We start from the raw sequence: 15,510 nt of genomic DNA on the forward strand, positions 1-15,510 counted from the left end.
TGCTTATAAATCTGTCACGGCTCCCGGTACAGCTTTAAATAAAGAAATGTCCCAGGGAAGAAAAGCTATGCCTGAAATACTCAAATCTGTCCAGAAGACGGGACCTGCTGCTACGCTCTCTGGGTCTGCAAGGCGTCTTCCCAGAGATTTACTCGCTCTTATTTCACAGTCGGCTCTCGCTGCTCTCAGTTGAAGGACAAAGCTGCAGGGCTTCCTCTCTTCCAGTCTATTTTTGCTAAAATTGATTGTGTTGACCGATTGGTCAATGTTCTCTACTCCTGTAGTGGGAGGATAGGGAACAACGGCTGGAGCTGAGCGAAAAAAAGGACAATTTCAGGTGAGTATTTGACGAGCTTACGTGCTGCGACATGTGCAGGAAATAATTGTATTGTCTTCTATTATTCCAGCAGTGGGATCCATATGAAGATCTGCTAAGGAGCCGTGTTAGTCCTGTCAGCCTTAGGGTGGTCTTCCCACAAACATTTTGCATTCCTCCTCCATTTTTGTTGATCTCATTTTTAGCTTGCCATAGGACTCTGTGTACTCTGTTCACCACTACTAATCAGTGACAAAATGCATGTGCTCATGCTTTAAAACATGGTAACATTGGCTTACCCCCAATTGGCATATTTAATTTACTTATAAGTCTCTGGCATAGAGGTATTATATGTACCAACCTGTAAATTAAATGCTGCTAGTGGGCTGCAGCACTGAGCATGCCACCTACTTAACTAACCCTTCCAAACATGGATCAGGCCTGCCATTACAGCCTATGATTGCAGCTTTAACCCCTTCCACGCTCATGACGAGCTGGGCTCGTCATGGTGTAGCCTCCTCGTACACTCATGACGAGCCCAGCTCGTCATGAACAATGGGTATTTTGGTTTTTCAGCACAGGGGGGGAAAACGCATAGCAGCTTTAAACTGCTCTTCCAAGCTGGCAAAATAAACCTTTTTGTCCAATTTTTGAAATGCTACAGCGCACACCTTGAAATATGAAAATAAACCCTTTGCCGGACCCAAACCTTCCTTTTCAATTCATAATTCACCCCTTGGGTAGGCCCTGGGCAGCCCAGAGGAAAGGGCACAGTATATTTAAATAGTAGGATATGTACTTATACGTTTACATGTCCTGGTTGTGAAAACCTCTTAAAATAATTTCACACTACTTCAAGAGCCACCTCTGTCATAGGATACCATTGGAGTTACCATATTAAAATTAATAAGCAGTAACTTCCAAATGGGAACAATTGACAGTTTATGTTTGGTGTCTTTGGAATTGTTATAAAAACTATTCCATTATGGTGAAGTTGGACTTTAGACTCCAATTTTGAAAATGCCACTTTTAGACAGTAGGTATTTTCCTTTCCTTAGCCATTTAGTACATGCAGACTTTCTCTGGGTCACATTACTGGGTGTAGTTGGCAGTTAGGCTTTGCTTATTCTACTGACAGCCTCACAACAGAGAGCCTAGGTGTGCCTGGATGGGCCATCACTGACAGGATGGCAGGGCGGAACTGGGAACAAACCCTACTTACATGTGCAAAGGCTGTGTTCTGCCTCCACACAAAGGATTGCATATCCCCTGTAATTAGTGTGTAGCCAGGGCAGGGGAAGAGGGTTTGTAGTTCTGGATCACGCAGTCTTCCTTAAAGTAGGGATATACCTTCTCTCTGTTAAAGTGTTTGATGTCTTTCTGAAGTTTTGTTATTTTCCATTTGGTTAAGAATTCCTTCTGTTCGTTCAGTTCTTCATTAATTTTGGTGAGTCGTAATATGTATGCCGTAATTGAAATCCCTGCTTTCAGTCTGTTCTCAGCTAGAGTGATCTGTGTCAGAAGTTCATCCGATAGGCGCTTGGCCGTGTTAATGGTTAACACGAGCCAATCCTGTGTTTTTTTTTTTAAAGCACTCCCTTCCAGCTTTGTTTATGACCATGGGAACAAACGCCGATAAGTATACTCTGGATGACATACGTTAGTGGAGTACACCCACCACACACCCACTACGGACGCTGCATCTATAAGCACTGCCCACTGGTTTTGTTTATGACCACTGAACAGATCTTTTAATGAGTACACCACCCTATATGATATACGTTAGTGGGCCACACTAACTTCCAACTACACTGAGCGCCGCTACCCATGCATGTAAAGTCACTAGCACTCATATGAATGTATTAGCTCCCATTTTTTTAACGACATTGATACCAATTTTCTCCTAGTTCAATAATAACAGAAACTATGTGCATTGATCAAAAGGTTAACCAGTCCTGTTACTCCACTATAAGATGGCCGCGATGAGCACACACTCTCTAGAGACCTTCACAGGACACCGTGGCCACACCCTCCATGTTGCGCGTCACCCCGCACGTCTGGACCCACCTACCTCATCCTGCCAGCAATTCAAAAATGGAGGATATAAGCGTGTGGTTCATCCTGACTCTGATTCGATTCCGGCGCACTGCTACGGAGGGGTAGGTCGATTACCTGGGAGAGGTGAGCTAATGTGAGTAGTTATTCCTGCATACGCATGGATTAAGGTAAGGAGACGATCGAGTTTGAGGGCTCCGCTCTCGTACATACTCAAGGCACTATTTTAACCATTATATCCTTATATCTTTATCGCCTAACAGAAACTCAGCCGCTCACCGAGAGCGTGCAGATTTTGAGGAGAAATACATCCTATGGGAGTCCAACCCCTACTGACAGAACACTTTGATGTGGTGACGCTACATCGACGATATCATCCTCTCCTGGAAAGGGGACGAAGAATTATGTACTACATTCTGCGGATAGATTAATACTCTGGACCCCTTCTTGAAATTCTCAAATACAAAATCACGGGACAACATCCTGTTTCTAGATTTGCTTATCTCTCTGGACAATGGTTCCTTACACACAACCAACTACAGGAAGCCCACAGACAGAAACAGCCTCCTCATTTACGACAGCCATCCCCCTAAAGCACTGAGGAACAACAGTGGGACAATTCCTACGATTGAGTAGGAACTGTGATACCGTCAATCAGTTGTAAAGACAATCGGAGATTCTATCAGAAAATCTGAGAAGGCGTAATTACCCCAGGAACATCATACGCCAATCACACAAAAGAGCGAGAAACAACCTGAGAGCTGCCCTCCTTGAAGGGAGGACAGGCCAAAATCTGAAGCAATTACATGTGTCACTACATTCATGCAAGTCCAACAAGGTCCAGAAAGTTTTAAGGATACACTGGGACATTCTAAGAACTGGTACATTCACACAAGGCTCCCCTCCACTTTTTGCATTCAAACGTATGCAGAATCTGAGGGACCACCTAGTCCACACCCGCCCTAAGACACCACCCCCCAGACACCCAACTCTTTGGGCCTTACCACCTGTGGTGGGTAATTTTCCATGCGGCTCCTGCTCTTTCTGCACCCACACCACAGCTTCCAAACAAATTTACCTCAGTCTAGCCACACCCTGGGGACAAACAAAACACACCAATTGCAACACCAAAAACGGTGTCTATACCATTCTATGCCCTTGCGGCAAGAGATACATTGGCATAACCACCAAACAGGTCAAGATAAGGATTGGTGAGCACAAAAGGCACCATATGACGTGGTAAAACCAACACCAAGTTGCTCACCCACGTCCTGGAGCAGTACCACACCGCAGACAGTATAAAGTGGGCGATTATCGAATCCAATCCCAACTGGTCCAACAGAACCCTTTTTAGATAGGGAAAGCTCTGGGTCCACAGGCTAAGAAGTGACCCTGAGGGACTCAACAATGAAATCCCATGGGTGGAATTAATGTCTTAGAGTAGCAACTACCTTTTTATCTCTATAATTACTGGTCCAGATGAAGAGTATTCATTGAGAACCGAGGTGACTCACAAGCCCACATAATCTTGGGCTTGTATTTCAAATTCCACACCGCCATCATATGTTTGATCGGTGTTTTTAAGATGCATACCAGACCGAACCCAGGTCTACTATGCCTGAGCAGAACTCAGCAAGTCGGCACTGTGTATGGGGAAGTATAGGGCACTCAAATATAGATACTGCCTATAAGGTCCACTTTTCTGCACATCTGATAGCTGCACCCTGAGATAAGTTTTTAACCTGTCCTTGTGATTGGATCACCCTGGCATAACACACCAGCATGCCTACCTCTTGTGCATGCTAGAGCGGCATAGTGCATCGCAATGAAATTATATCTGTCCAATACGTGTTGTGCATTTTTAAACCTTTATTTGTGTGTCTTTCTCTATTTTGTATCATTAGGTTTGGGGTAGGAACCCACACTGAGAGTTCCTATATGCGCAAGAAGCATACACACCTAAAAATCGAGGGATTACAGGTTTACAGGACCGTCTTTTCCTGAGACCTGTCCCATTCTCGTTTATTTCACCTGCTTTTTGGTCCTGACGAAGCTTCTATGGATCCCTTAAGGACCAACAAAGAGCGCAAAACATGTTGACCTATTTCTGTGTTGTTAATTAACTCTTGCACTGATTCTGAGAGCAGCGGCTAGTTACACACCAGCCCTCTTTATTTGTTTCTGAGAGGAGCTCCAGGATCCACATCTATTTTTAACCTTACCATTCGGACCCCCGAATAAATATTGTTTCTACGTAGCGTTTGGTAATTTTAATTCACCCACTCACTAACCTTCCTAGGCCCACACACCCACATGCACAACTGCGGCGTCTCCTTAAAAGATTTCCGCTAAAGAGCCCTCTCGCAGGGCCCATGGGGGACTGCGTGCCCCCCCCCCACGAGGAGCTACACCCAATGAAGAAGCATGACACTTGCAAGGATGTGTGGGGGCACTATATCCAAAAGGAGAGATTCCCCCTGTCACTGTTTATAACCCAACCCTCTTTGAGACTGACCACATTTTATCATTCCTCTCTACCAACCATAGTTTAGTTGCCACTTTCCTGAGACCTTAGGAATAGCTACCCGCAGTGTATACCACTTCAAAGGGAAACCTCAACAAGCTTCTCCCACTTCAAAGGAGACACTCCATATAAATATTGGACCTTAGACTCCTACTCTTCAGTACACTCCTTGAACTTTTGATACTACAGAAGGAGGACTGCTGTGTTGCTTTGCTGCCAAGACTGTAATTCTGCCAATGCAAAACTCCAGCCCCAAACATCCACAACACTGAAAAGATCTTTGCACTACAGCAATGACCATTCATGACACTCAGCTGGCTCTTTGTGTTACTTCAAAGGACGCATGTGACGCTCTCCCTGCTTATCGTGGCTCCTTCCATCATGAAATGAAATGAAAAGGGGTTTTATTGAGTGCGACTGCTGCCCTTACGCGTCCAAGCGCTGGGAAAGAAGAAATTGTGCCTCAAGAAGCAACAGCTTGGAGAGAGTTCAGTTGGTAAAGAGGAAGGTTTTAAGCTGTTTGCGGAATGATAGCAGGTTGGAATTCGATCTTAGATGTACAGGGAGTGAATTTCACAACTTAGCCGCGTTGAGCGAAAAGGATCTTCCTCCTGCTCTTGATCCGGGGGACTACAGCTAAAAAAGCGTGAGTAGAGCGAAGTTGTTTGCTGGGGCAGCAAGGGGAGAGGAGGGAATGGTTGATCTTGGGACCGGCTCTCAAAAAGGCTTGATGGGACACACACAGGGCTTTGAATTGTATTCTCTCCCTGACGGGGAGCCAAGGTAGAGTTCCCAACCCGGATTCTATTGATGCTCTACGTGGGATCTGAAGCAGCGTGCGTGCAGCGCAATTCTGGACTCGCTGGAGTTTTCGCAGCACATATTCCGGTGCCCCCAAGTACAGGGCGTTGCTGAAATCGAGTCGGGATTGTATTAGGCCCTGTATCACAATCTGTTTCGCTTCAAAAGGCAAGAGTGGAAGGATTTTTTTGAGCATCCTGATAAGCCCGAAGCAGATTGCAGATGTTTTAGTTGCTTGGGTATTGAGAGTTAGAGATTTGTCCAGCCAAACCCCTAGACTTTTTATGTTATCTTTCGGGGTAGGTGGTGTGCCCAGGCTGGTGGGCCATAAGCGGTCGATAGTGAGCAGCGCTGGGGGACCGAGTAGCATAAGCTTGGTTTTATCCCCGTTGAGTTTGAGAGAGGATGTCGTCATCCATCTCCTGACCTCTTCCATGCATGCCGCCAGGTTGGTCTTTGCCAGCTCACTGTTCTTCTGTGCAAGGGATACCACTAACTGAGTATCGTCCGCATATGTAATGATCTTAATCTCATATGGGCGGACGATCTCAGCCAGTGGTCCCATGTACACATTGAACAGCGTGGGGCTCAGCGACGAGCCCTGCGGAACCCCACAGTCCAAAGTCTTGCTTATGGAGGTGGAATCTCCCTCAAAGACTTGGAAAGTCCTTCCACTCAGGAAGGATCCCAACCAGGCCAAAGCATCCCCGGCCACTACTAAATTGGAGAGTCGACACAGCAGAGTTTTGTGACATACCGTGTCGAATGCGGCACTCAGATCAAGTAGGATAACTGCCACTGATCCTCCTCGATCCAGAATCCGCCTAGCTTCTTCTGTCACGGCTAGCAAGGCCGTTTCCGTCCCATGTTTGGGACGGAACCCTGTCTGCGATGCATCGAGTAGATAGTTGCACTCGACATACCTTGTTAGGTGGAGGTTGATGTGTTTTTCCAAGAACTTACTCGCCCAAGGCAGCAGGGAGATGGGGCGGTAATTGTTGAGGTTATTAGGGTCCAGGTTGGGCTTTTTCAGGAGTGCTCTCACCATGGCTTTCTTCCAGAGGGTTGGAACGCTGCTTTTTATTAGGGAGTTGTTGAGCAGCTCCATAAGAGTGGGGAGAATGACTTGGCTGGCGGCAACCATAGTACCGGGTGGGGCTGGGTCACAGGGCGAGCCTGACTTTACTTGAAGTGTCAGGGATTCCAAAGACTCTAGGTCCAGCAAAGGGAAGTGATTCAGAGTTATTCGAGGAGAGAGCTCTTCTTCCAATAGGGGCTGGGGAATATCAGTGGGGGGTTCCGGAAATGGGCTAGCGAATGTGACATAAATTTTATTTATTTTCTGGTAAAAAAATTCTTCTAGGTCATTACAGCGCGCGGTGGGGTTGTCATTAGGAGCTGTGGGTGGGGGGAGCTAAGTGAGGCGTTTAACTATTTGATAGATCTCTCTCGGTTTTGATCTAGCCATCATTATTTGTCCATTGTAGTAAGTGGATTGAGACATATTTATTTCAAGTTTGTAGGCTCTGATAGCTTCCCTATAGATGACTTTGTCTGTAGTGGTATATTCCAGGTGCCACTTCCTTTCCAGCTTCTTACAGTGGCGTTTTTTCGTTCTGAGCTCCTCTGAATACCATGGGGCAGTGACCCGTGGCCTTTTTAAGCTGATTTCCCGGATGGGGAGTATGGAATCAAGAGACTTCAGAATCCAATTATCAAAATTCATGTTGTCAGAGGAGGGGTCCTGTGAGAAAGAGGGTCTTGAGTCTGCCAAGGAGCTAGACCACTGTTCTAGAGGGAGCCTGGACCAGTTCCTCATTTTTTGCGGAGATGGAGTACGCCAGACGGGTTCGTAAGTGGACCAGGTAAGGGGGATTAAAAAGTGGTCGGTCCACGGAAGATGAATAATGGGGACTACCTTGAGCTCAGCGCAGTTAGTGAACACAGGGTCAAGCAAATGTCCTTTAATGTGCGTGGGGGTATGGACAAGTTGTTCTAACTGAACTGCGGCCAAGCTCACGGTTAGCTCTTTTGCTGCACTATCTGAGCTGTTAGCAAAATGAATGTTGAAGTCGCCCAGCAGCGTAAAGTTGGAGGGGGAGGTGACCAGTTCTGCTGCTATTGATGGCAGTGTTGTATGAAATTGGTTCAGAGGGCCTGGGGGCGGTATACGAGGGTTCCTGTAAAGCTCTCATTAGGGGTAAGTTTGAGGGAAAAGGACATGCTTTCGCAGTCGGTACAGTATCCGAGATGCAATAGCACTGATATAGATCTTTATAGACAATTGCAATTCCCCCGCCCTTCCCCTGTGCCCGGTCTCTGCCTGTAATCTGATAACCAGGGGGAAGTGCTTGTATCAGATCAGGGTCGGAGTCGGGGGTTAACCAGGTTTCGGTTAAAAAGACTGCGTCTGGCGCGAGTTCCTCTAGTAATAGTGAAATTTCCGTACTATGCTTTGGCAGAGATATGCAGTTTAGAAGAAACATAGTAAAGTCCTGTAAGTCAGCTCTTTCCTGGGCAGTGTTGAGCCTCGTCTTGCAATGTGAACAGCGGGTGGGTAAATCAAGGAGGTGATAAGGATGGCAGCATCTGTTTCCTGAAGGGGGCCTTAGATTGTGAAGGGTGCCTAAGCTGTATACCTTCCTAGGGGTCTTGGAAGGACCAGGGGCTGTGGCCCTTTGTCCCGGTCGGCCGCGGACGGGCGCAGACGGGCTTGCCGCTGCGCAGCCGGGGTAAGCACATTGTTTAAGGGGGAACAGGGGGGGTGGTGTGGCTGAGTGTCAATGGGCGTGGCCTGGCTCGAGGGCTTCGCTCGTAATGGCGGCAATCCCGCGGCAGCGTTAAGATCGGCTGCGCTGTGCAAGGTGAGTGTCCCAGGCGAGGGTAGTTACAAGTGAGGGTTAAAAAAGCGAACACACACAAATAAATTTTAAAATAGCAGGACTCCCGGCTTCCGCCTCAAGAGCCAATTCCTTCTAATACGCGCTGAAGGTCTGGCGCGGTTTATATAGTGTGGGTGTGTGTGGCCGAGCGGCAATGGGCGTGGCCTGGCTCGAGGGCTTCCCTCGTAATGGCGGCAATCCCGCGGCAGCGTTAAGATCGGCTGCGCTGTGCAAGATGAGTGTCCCAGGCGAGGGTAGTTACAAGTGAGGGTTAAAAAAGCGAACACACACAAATAAATTTTAAAATAGCAGGACTCCCGGCTTCCGCCTCAAGAGCCAATTCCTTCTAATACGCGCTGAAGGTCTGGCGCGGTTTATATAGTGTGGGGGTGTGTGGCCGAGCGGCAATGGGCGTGGCCTGGCTCGAGGGCTTCCCTCGTAATGGCGGCAATCCCGCGGCAGCATTAAGATCGGCTGCGCGGTGCAAGGTGAGTGTCCCAGGCGAGGGTAGTTACAAGTGAGGGTTAAAAAAGCGAACACACACAAATAAATTTTAAAATAGCAGGACTCCCGGCTTCCGCCTCAAGAGTCAATTCCTTCTAATACGCGCTGAAGATCTGGCGCGGTTTATATAGTGTGGGGGGGCGTGGCTGAGCGGCAATGGGTGTGTCCTGGCTCGAGGGCTTCCCTCGTAATGGCAACAATCCCGCGGCAGCGTTAAGATCGGCTGCGCGGTGGAAGGTGAGTGCCCCAGGCGAGGGTAGTTACAAGTGACGGTTAAAAAAGCGAACACACACAAATAACTTTTAAAATAGCAGGACTCCCGGCTTCCACCTCAAGAGTCAATTCCTTCTAATACGCGCTGAAGGTCTGGCGCGTTTATATTGTGTGGGGGGGGGCGTGGCCGAGCGGTAATGGGCATGGCCTGGCTCGAGTTACAAGTGAGGGTTAAAAAAGCAACACACACAAATACATTTTAAAATAGCAGGACTCCTGGATTCCGCCTCAAGAGTCAATTCCTTCTAATCATGAATGGAACTCTTTGTGCTAGAATGAGAAGATAAGTATTTCAGCTGGACAAACACAGTCCCTTTATCTGACCTGTGCTCCATTGTGGTGGGCATGAACTTGTGACTTTTTCCTAATCTTGCACGACCAGATAGCCGCAAGTGGCTCTTTGGGCTTTTTGGCACTATTTTCACCTAAATAATAAACATTGCATAGCTCTGGTTCTACTGATTTAATTTTTGTCACTTTGGTGTCAAATTGTTTATTAAATGTTAGTCCGTTTTTGTACATTGGTATGGGATTGTTCTTGTGTCGTGGTTTCACTTTAGTAATGTTTAAAATGCTGCATAAATAGGAGTATATCATTGGCATAAAGAGAGAAGCGCTCCTCCCATTCTCCCGGTGCCTGAATACCCCATATCATCGGGTCTCTCCTAATCCAATGTGCCAGTGGCTCCAGTGCCATAGTAAATAGTAATAGTGACAGGGGACAGCCCTGCCTAGTTCCCTTACTGAGCGAGAATCGACGAGACAGCATCCCATTAGCCCTCACCTGTGAGAGTGTGTCGTGATATAATAGTTTTACCCATTTACAGAACTTTGGGCTGAAGCCCAGCTTGGTTAGTACTGCGAATAAAAAAGCCCACTCTTTACGATCAAATGCCATTGAGGCATGAAGTGCCATCAATGTCGAATGGGGAGATGTGGGGGGGGCTGTCATATGCAGGACTCCGTAGAGTCACCGTAGGTTGTGATGAGTACCCCTGTGTGGCATGAAACCTGACTGGTCTATATGAATAAGAGTCTTAAGGACTGCCATTAGTCTGTTAGCTAGAGTCTTGCTAACGCCTTCACCTCGAAGTTCTTTAGGGAGATTGGTCTGTATGAACTACAGCTGTCTGGGGGTTTCCCCACTTTATGTATCACCACTATCGTGGATAAGCATTGATTTACAGGCAGTGTACCTAATTCGCTGGCTTCTTCAAGCATGGCTAATCGTGGACAAGTGATTTTAGAAGCCATGCCTTTAAACAACTCGACTGGAAGGCCATTAGGGCCCACAACTTTACCGGATCGTAGGAATCCCAGCCCCAAGGACAGCTCCTGTTCAGATTGGTCCGCCTCCAGAGTGTCGCTCATGTCTTTGGTGAGCGTTGGAAGTGAGAAGTCAGGCAAATATTCCGCTCAATCTTGGCCAGATCTTGGACTTTAGGGAGCATATAGGACTTCATAATAGGATAGAAAGGCTTCTGGTATATGGGCATTTGTTGTATAGACGGCACCTCCTCCATCCCTGATCACTGCGACCCAGGACCTCTCTTTGTCGCGTTTATCGAGCCAAGCTAAGAGCTTGGAGGCTTTGTCCCCAACATCGCAAATCCTACGTTGTGTTGCTAATGCATGTGCCCACACTTCGTTTTTGGCCAGCACGCGCAGCTCATGTTGTCGCAGAGTTAGTCTTTGTCTTAGGTCACAGCTATCGCCCTAGATCGCCTCCTGTTCCATTTTTGGTATTTCTTGCTCCAACCTATGAAACTGTGAGGTCTGCTCTTTCTTTTTCCCCCCAATTAGCGCCTGCACCTGTCCCTGCACTACTGTATTAAATGCTTCCCAGAGCATCAAGTGGGAGTCTACCGTCCCTTCATTTTATTTAAAATACAGTTCCATTCCCTTTTGGAGTGTGCTCCTCAGCGCAGGGTCACAGAGGTAACAGATTTCTATCTTAGGGAATCCTGTTCTACTAGTCTTTGGTCCCATGAGGGTGACACATTTAGGGGAGTGGTCTGAGATACCCCTAGGCAGGAGAAGTGGTAGTTCAAAACTCTCCACTTGGTCCAGCTGCGCAAGCATGTAGTGTATTCTAGAGAATTATATACCGTAGGCGTAGAGTCCAAAAATACAAAATTGTGTTTTATTAAATATTTTCTATATCATTAATGTCATATTTAACTTATTGTGACAGAGAAAATACTATATAATACTACATGCATACTGCACTCATTCATATACCCATACATACAGATCACACATTTAATTAAGTTCTTTGGAAAACATTTTTTACATTTGATTTGTAAGAATTATGGGTGATGATACAGCATCCCAATATTAATCACAATAGGATTTACAGTCAATGAATGCACCAAAAAGAGACATGTGGCAGCAATTCATCTACGCGTGTTTCGGCAGGTCTTCCTTCTTCAGGAATGCCACTTCTCAAGTATTTCTCTAGTGAGGATATGTTGCCTGACAAAGGGTATAGTGTATTCTGAAAGGCGAGCTATAACTTCATATGCCGGTGCTGATGAAAGGAAAATTTTGGGATCCTAAGCATCCACCGTGAAGCTGGAATAATGCTCCTGATTGGTGAAATGATACCAATGTGCAAGAGGTTTTCTAATTGTAACCTCGTCCTGAATAAAACCATATAGTGGGGGGTGACGAGCTGTGTACCCAGGTTATAAAGCTGTATAATTCACACAGGAGGGTAATCCTTGTTGTGAAGATCACTACTTCCTCAGCTCGCGCTTCTGTGCTGCACAATGCGGTCAAATAGGATCCGGATACTTGTGTATTCTAGAGATTGACATGTGGCGAGCCGAGTAGTATCTGAATTGTTTGGTTTGTGGGTAATGTGCCCTCCATATGTCTGCAAGGAAATGCAGGAGAACCCTTCCCCAGGGGTGTTTCCTTGCACTGCTTAACCAGTCCAACTCTTGATCCATCACTGCATTTTCGTCTATCCCCATCAGGAGGACTCCCGGTGGAAGCTCCAGAAACAGTGTGTCTATTCTGGGAAGCATGATCGGGTGTAACCCGAGCGGCACATATGCAGATCAAAGGGTCAAGGGGCGCCCCTCCCAAAAACCCTCAAGGGCCACCACGCATCCTGCATCATCAAGTAGTATCTAATGAATTGTTCAGGGCAGAGAGTGCGCACAAGGATACCTACCCCTCTAGAACCACCTGAGTACCCGGAGTGGGCCATTAGCTTATAGCCTAAAGCGATCTAAGGCTTTATATTATCTACCTTTTATGTGTGTCTCCTGAAGCATTACCACTTCTGGGGCATGACATTTAAAGTGTTGGAGAACCAAAGAATGCTTGATCTTGCTCCCAAGGCCATTGGCATTCCAGGACCAGATACGGACATAATTTGTGTTTCTTTACGTATGAGGCATACCTTATAGCATTTTGTGCCTCTATATCTTTGCATAATGACCCTGAACCGTGCATGCACATAATGTTGATTATTAGATCAGTGAGCATCAAAAACACTAAAACAAACTTACAATATAAACCCCTTAACTCCCCTATCCCTGCAACCCTGCTAGGTGAGTTACAACCCCCCCACCCCAACGTGCAGAGTGCCTGTCGCCCAAGTGTGAACTTCATTACAACGAAACAAGGAGGTGGGTTAGCGGGTGCCAACTTCTTTAGAAATTCTGGAGCTCAGTATGGACACATTAATGTCCCTAGTTTAATGTGTGGAAGCGTCTGTTATGGACCTGCCTTAAAGATAGGGTGTGCCCATCGCACAACATATCTGGCCCTTCATGCATGCACAGTGTCTAATTAGCCAGGGCCTCCATCCCCTGTCTTACTTTGTGACTTCCAGGTCCCACACAAATGTCCTATGGATCCCCAATGTCACTTATCTGAACCACGTGGATTGGTTTTGTCTGGTTGAGGGGGCATACCCTAACTCTTCTGCAGTTAGTCATTTTGAATAACGATGGTGCTTGCGACTTTCAGTCTGCCCGGGAACAACATCATATATTTTAAGTTTAGTTCTCTGAGGGTCCTTTAAACTGAGTCAAATGCCCTCCTTTGGCGCTGTACCTGCAATTTTAAGTTCGGGAAAAATCGAATTGTGGCATTCTCTAACTGGATATCACCCTGAATTCGAGTGGCTTGCACGATAACGTCACTATCCGGGTAGTTGAAGATACAAGCCACTATTTTGTGTGGGGTCAGCCCCGGGACGTGGGCGTGGGCCTAGCGCATGGTGCACTCGCTCCACTGGAAAGTAGTTTGACAGTCTCATTAGCTTGATGATGTGGGTGATCAGGTGTTCCAGGAAGAGGTCAACAGACGGTTGGATGTTGTTATGCCTTGCCCTGCCCACCTGGTCCTCCAGTCAGACCATGATGTCTGTGTGCAGCTCTGTGAGGATTGTGACCTGTTCTTAAAGGCGTTTAGTCTTGTTTTGCAGATTCCCAATATTAGTCTCAGCTGTGTATGCTTTTTCACCAAGTTTTTGCGGGTCTGCCCTGAGCAGATTTACCTCTTTCGTGACCGACTCCAGCTACGGCACAAGGGTGCCCTTGAGGCCTGCTATCACCCTCATAATGTCTTTATTTTTATTTTTTTATTTTTTATTTTTCTGCATTTTGTAAAGCGCACAAATACCCAAAGGTGTCTCGGCGCTGAGGACTGACGATAAGAAAGGTAGGTACGATTGTTTATTGATTAAAGAGCCTTGTCTTTATCTGCTTCCTAAAGGTGAGCAGGGTGGGACTGGTCTTGATGTGGGGAGGAAAGCTTATTCCAAAGTTTGGTGGTGGCGCAAAGAAAAGATCTGTCACCCTAGGACGCTTTTTTTGTGCTGGGAACAATAAGGAGATTGGCCGATGAGGAACGTAGTTGTCTGGGCGGATTTTAGGGACGGAGGAATTGTTCGAGAAAGTTAGGACCTATGGAGTGAATGGCTTTATATGCGATGCAGAGGGCCTTAAACTTGGATCTGCTTCTGACAGGTAGCCAGCTGAGTTGACAAACTACTTTAGAAATGGGTTTAAAATTGGGAGATGTGAAATTGCCCAGCGTGATTGATTGAGAGCGATTAGACAAGAATGATGCCAGAAGGTCCCTGGCCATGTGAGTGACACCTAGTGCAGTGACACGGTCGATCAGGATGGCATGGTCGACCATGTCAAATGCTGCCGAAAGATCCAGCAGCACAAGAAGAACTGCTGCTCCTCCCGCATCCAGGGATGGATCTGGATCATGCTCTTCCTGTTCTTGCGGTGGAGCCGGCTCCTCCACTCCTCTGTCCGGGCTCATTGCGACTGTGTACTTATTGATCTAGTTTGTTTGTCCTGGGTCCTTATTGCGCCCCATTGTGATAACCAACCATCATGAGCCCAGGGGGCTTTACGTCCGTTCTTAAGGTCCCAGGGATGTCCAGGCTTCGCGGGTTAGGATTTGTGGCTTAGCCTCTGTTTTCTCTGTGCTTTTTGCCTCGGGCCGCACCACCCAGCCGAGGGGTCCCTCGTGTATGAATTAAGGTGGTGAGGGGGTGCCGAAAGGATTTTTTATTCGTACATTTTATCGCCGTCTCAGTGCCCAGCGCACCCCTCCTGGGTGTGAAATTCTGAATCCAGGATGCAGGACAACTTGGGAACACCAGCAGGACCCCCAAGTATTCCCACCCAACGGCTGGCTCAGTTCACAACACTTGTAAGGATTGCACGCTGATTCCTTTAATTACATTTCTCCCAGCCCTTTCAGTTATCCAATCTCAAGTGCAGTGTTGTAGTGGGGGCAGGTCTAGGTGTATTTCAGCCCCAAAGCTGCCCCTCAGGGCTTGCACAAACACACCTTTTTTCACAGGCCAGCACATGCACCATGGAGCAGGAGTAAATTTGCCTTTGCGTTGGATAGTAGCCAGCAGCTCCTTCCTGATTCCGCTCCTGGCCCGGGTGTTTGACGATGGCTCAGGCCGCTATATTGCGGCGTGTCCGGGAGGCCTGTTCGAGCTGTTGTACCGTAAATTAATGCGCACTCTTGCCTGTACTGATGCAGTGTTGTGATCGCCGCTCACTCTGTCTGCGCTGGCCTGGCTGTCGCCGCCTCCCACGGGATCAGATCCCGCAAGTGCACTCTGGGTGTTGCTTTCCGGCAGCACTGCTCAATGCGCGGCT

This window comes from Lissotriton vulgaris, chromosome 11 (assembly GCF_964263255.1).
Source record: "Lissotriton vulgaris chromosome 11, aLisVul1.2, whole genome shotgun sequence".
In the NCBI taxonomy this organism is placed as follows: Eukaryota; Metazoa; Chordata; class Amphibia; order Caudata; family Salamandridae; genus Lissotriton; species Lissotriton vulgaris.